This window comes from Otolemur garnettii, unplaced genomic scaffold (genome assembly GCF_000181295.1).
Source record: "Otolemur garnettii isolate 467f Iridium unplaced genomic scaffold, OtoGar3 scaffold00004, whole genome shotgun sequence".
NCBI lineage: Eukaryota > Metazoa > Chordata > Mammalia > Primates > Galagidae > Otolemur > Otolemur garnettii.
In genome coordinates, this window is record NW_003852399.1 from 31,408,584 (window position 1) to 31,413,914 (window position 5,331).

The window sequence follows — 5,331 nt, forward strand, 5'->3', positions numbered from 1 at the left end:
AAAAAAAAAAAAAAAAAAAAAAACAAAGAAAGAAAGAAATTGGACCAGCAGAAAGCAGGGAATGGAGCTCACATGCAGAGAGGACCAGAGATGAGAAGCCAGGTTTAGCTCCTGTGAGGGAGTAGCTTAATGCCTGAAGATTTGTTTTGTACTCTTCTCAGGCTTATCACTGGGTATGTAATTAAGGAGATTTGTATCCTCAGATTCCTGGAGATTTGTTTCCATTCAATGCCTATGATGATTTCTGATCTTTGTAATTCCTGGAAGTTTAGCATACTTCACTGTGCCAGTTCCCAGCGAGTACCAGGAGAAGAGGCCTGTGGTTAAAAGGGATGAGATGGAGAAAACCACTGCTTTCCATGAAAAGGCCTAATGATGCAGCAACAAAATCTAAAAACCAAACTCCCAGAGGGGTTTGTAACAAGACAGGTGCTGACGCTAAGTGACTGACAGCTCTTCCTTCCCTCTAGGGCTGCAGAGGGGTGGTCAAAGGGATCACATTCAGGGGATTGCAAGACAGAGGTCCAGCATAGCTGCTCAGGCTGTCAGGTAGAGCTCCACTTGGGTGGCCTCTCATGTCTCCTTCTTGGCTCTGTCCCCTCCTTTCACTTTCTTCCTCCCTTGGGTGGGGAGGAGCAATCAGCTTTGTGTTTTTTTAGTGGGGTTAATCCCAGTAAATTCACAAACTACCTCATTTGAGGGGAAGGAAAGTGAATAGTTACTGCCACCGAATTAAGGGTTTAGGGACAGCACAGATTTTACTCCACTCACCAAAAACCAGCCACAGGTCTGTTATAACTCAAGACCTGACCTCAAGACTTCCTAAGAGTTGAAGACACATTATTCTGCAATTCAAATCCAGTGGTACTTTGGTCTGTGACCTAAAGTACCTGTGAACTGGAGAAAAGCAGAGCTAGACCTCAGGTCTGGTGACACCTAGCTGAGTGTCTATCATAAGGTACTCAGTTCATGCTTATTAAATGAACGAAGAATAAATTCTTTCTGCTGAAGTAAACACAAATTGTCCCCCTCATCCTTTCTAACCCCTTTCCACAGTAATAGAACCCCCAGTTTGTAGCTGGGTACATTTTCCAGGCTTCTCTGCAACTGAATATTGGTGTCGCTCAGTTTTGGCCCATGGAATATAAGGCAAAGTACTAAAGGGCAGGATGAGCAAGGGGGCTCACGCCTGTAATCCTAGCACTCTGGGAGGCAGAGGTGGGTGGAATGCTTGAGCTCAGGAGTTCAAGGCTAGCCTGAGCAAGAGTGAGACCTCATCTTTACTAAAAATAGAAAAACTTAGCCGGGCATCATGGCAGGTGCCTATAGTCTCAGCTACTACAGAGGCTGAGTCAAGAGGATGGCTTCAGCCCAGAAGTCTGAGGTTACTGCGAGTCATAATGCCATGGCACTCTTGCCTAGGGCAACAAAGTGAGACTCTGTCTCAAACCCCACCCCCAAATATGAGGCCGAAGCATGTGGAATGTCTGAGCTCAGGTTTGAGACCACCTAAGCAAGAGGGAGACCCCCCATCTCTAAAAATAGCTGGGCATTGTGGTGGGTACCTGTCGTCCTAGCTACTCAGGAGGCTGAGGCAAGAGAATTGACCAAGAGTTTGAGTTGCTGTGAGCCATGACACCATGGTACTCTATCCAGGACAACAGAGACTATCTCAAGTTTAAAAAAAAAAAGAAAAGAAACCAGTGTGGCAGTTCCTCACAAAGTTAACTGCAGAATTACCATATGATGCAGCAATTCTATGTATACAAGGTATTCCAAAAATCTCCATACTTAGGGAAATTATAATAATGTATCTTGGAAAATGTTTGCCATGAGTGGGAGAGAAGACTTCTTGTGTGTAGAAAGAGGTGGCTAACACAGAATATTTATACACAAAGGTACTTTTAGCTACAACTTCCCATTTTCCCCCTATCTATGGAGACTTTGAGGACATTGTGTTTATGGATAATCAAAATAAATGAAAACGTACCCACATGAAAACTTGTACACAGCAGCATTATAATTTTCCTTTGCCTCAGCCTCCACCACAACACCCGGCTATTTTTAGAGACAGGTTTCCCTCTTGGTCAGGCTGGTCTTAAACTCCTGAGCTCAGGCAATTCACCCACCTCACCCTCCCAGAATGCTGATTACAGGCTTGAGCTACCATGCCTGGCCCTGAAAAGCATATGGAAACTAATGAAGGAGGATAATTAAGCATAAAATAATTTCATTCCTGATAAAAGTATATTGAATATTACAAAATCTAAAGTAAACTAGATTATAATGCAACTCTTTTAAAGGCTGAGTACGGTGGCAGTGGCTCACGCCTGTAATCCCAACACTTGGGACACCAAGGCAAGTGGACTGCCTGAGCTCACAGGTTTGAAACCAGCCTGAGCCAGATCCAGACATCCCCCCCCCGCCCCCCGTCTCTAAAAATAGCTGGGAGTTGTGGCAGAAGCCTGTAGTCCCAGCTACTTGGGAGGGTGAGGCAAGAGAATTGCTTAAGCCCAAGAGTTTGAGGTTCCTGTGAGTTGTAATGACAACTCTATTGTGAGTGACAAAGCAATACTCTGTCTCAAAAATAAAATAAAATAAAAAATCCCCTCTTTTCAAGGATTTACATTTATTAAAATTAACTTTCCTCCTCCATAAAGATGTAAGATTAGTTATAGGAGGAACATTTTTTTTTTTTTTTTTGAGACAAAGCCTCAAGCTGTCCCCCTGGGCAGAGTGCCGTGGCATCACAGCTCACAGCAACCTCCAACTCCTGGGCTCAAGCGAGTCTCCTGCCTCTGCCTCCCAAGTAGCTGGGACCACAGGCGCCCGCCACAACGCCCGGCTATTTTTTGGTTGCAGCCATCATTGTTGTTTGGCGGGTCCAGGCTGGGGATTCGAACCCGCCACCTTAGGTGTACGTGGCTGGAGCCAGGAGGAACATATTTAATCTAAATACACATTCTCAGAGATATGACTCAAAGGTCAATACACATACAAGTAGTTGTATTTATCTGTGCTACATAGCTGTACAAAGCTATCAACTTAAAATTTGAAAGGATTATTTATGAGTTATTTCAGAATGCATGTTAAATTCCACTAAATACATACAGTGCTCAGAAATTCAGTTTATCACTTGAAGAACATAGGATGATACACGCCAAAATTTAAATGTTCAAAATTGGCTTGGCGCCTGTAGTACAGTGGTTATGCCAGCCACATACACTGATGGTGGTGGATTCAAACCTGGCCCGGGCCAGCTAAACGCCAATGTCAACTGTAACAATAAATAGCCGGTTGTTCTGGCAGGTGCCTGTAGTCCCAGCTCCTTGGGAGGTTGAGGCAAGAGAATTGCTTAAGCCCAAGAGTTTGAGGTTGCTGTGAACTGTGACACCACGGCACTCTACCAAGGGCAACATAGTGTGACTCTGTCTCTAAAAATAAATAAATAAATAAAATGTTGAAAATCAATAGACTTATAAACAAAAATGATTCAAAGTTGCCTTTATGCTAAACTCAGCAAATTTGATCCCCAAATGTTCTTTTTTATGAAAAACAACTAAATATAATAATGTTTAGAAATTTAATGGACAGAAAATAGTTGAGTCATATATATTCCTTTCCAATTTTCACATCTAATTTTATTTAAAATGTTAGCATTACATATTCAAAAACTTAATAAAGAGATATTATTTCAATAACATTGTTCAATTTTACTTGCAGTTTTTCAGAGCTATAAATTTAATACATATTAGGATCTAAAACTATAAACTATTACCGAATAGCAACAGAGATTATATATTTTAAAAACTGGACAAATGAAGCAAGAATATATTGAGATGTAAATCAGGAAGTAGTTATTTGCTTTATAAAACATACTTAATATACAGATTAATTAGTAACATATGCCCCTTAAATACTAAAGCATTTAAAATAAACGTACCAAAAAACCAATTTACATACTTTTTTAAACCCCACCAATTGTAAGAGAAGCACTACTTTAATCCACAAAAGCATCAAAATGTTTTAACATTTCAAAAATAGAAAAAGTCCAAAACAATTGATTTCTCAAAAACAATACAACTTAATAAGATGGCTATTCACAGTGCCCTTTAAGAAATTCACAATCAGGCTCAGGACCTGTAGCTCAGAGAGTAGGGAGCTGGCCACATACACCCAGGCTGGTGGGTTCGAACCTGGCCCGGGCCTACTAAACAACAATGACAACTGCAACCAAAAAAAATAGCCAGGCATTGTGGCAGGAGCCTGTAGTCCCAGCCACTCGCGAGGCTGAGGCAAGAGAATTGCTTAAGCCCAAGAGTTTGAGGCTGCTGGACACAACGGCACTCTACCGAGGACGACATAATGACACTCTGTCTCAAAAAAAAATTCATAATCTATTTTTATAAAAAGCATGTTTTTCAGCCCCAAATTGTAACACACATTGACTTTGATTTCTCCTTTTACTTCCATCAGTCTAGACTGTGAGGAAGAGTGCCACAACACTGAGGCTACTGCAGATTTGCATTAATGTTCTAGAAAAAAAATGCTGTTTATATACACAGAAAGTAATAAAAAAGGTAGTGCTGAAATACAATGAATGAAATATCCCTTCAGTGGTAAGACTCTACCAGTCTAACAAAAAGCACCAAGACCTAGAAGCCAAAGTTAGAAAAAATAAACCACTGCAGAGTCAATACACGTATCATATACCTTATTCAAGTAAGTTTTCCTTGTTGGCTTGCATGGCATTTGGAAAGCTAAATAAATTAATGTAAAAGGCTAGAAATCCCATCTCTACTCAAAGATTTGCTTATTACTGAATTAATAGTGAAAATAGCATACTGAAAAGTCTTTTTTGTGCTTATTGATGAGCAAAAATTACCAAAATTTTCTTATGGAAAAGAAAGGAATGGATAACAATTTTTAAAAATAAAAAGTAAACTTAGAAATAAAGTTAAGGCACTTATTTCAATGGGTTTGCAATATCAAGGGCATAGTATAATTTTGTATTTCTTTGAGAAATTCCTTCTACCTAAAACCCATAAACTTTGCTCCTTTCATAGTAGATCTTTATTGTTACACCTAACAACTGTTAAGTTACTTAGTAGAATTACTTGCAGAATTATTAATCATTTTGTTATTCTACAACTAGGTGAAGAAACAAATTAAATGCTTCCCAGTTTTGTAGTGCTATTGTTATAACTACAGCTAAAAATAGAAGCAAATAAGCTTATCTTTATATCCAATATTATAATTTCTATAATCAACCTTACATTTCTTTATCAACTGATGCTAAATTAAAAATTCATTATTTAAAACTTTCCACTA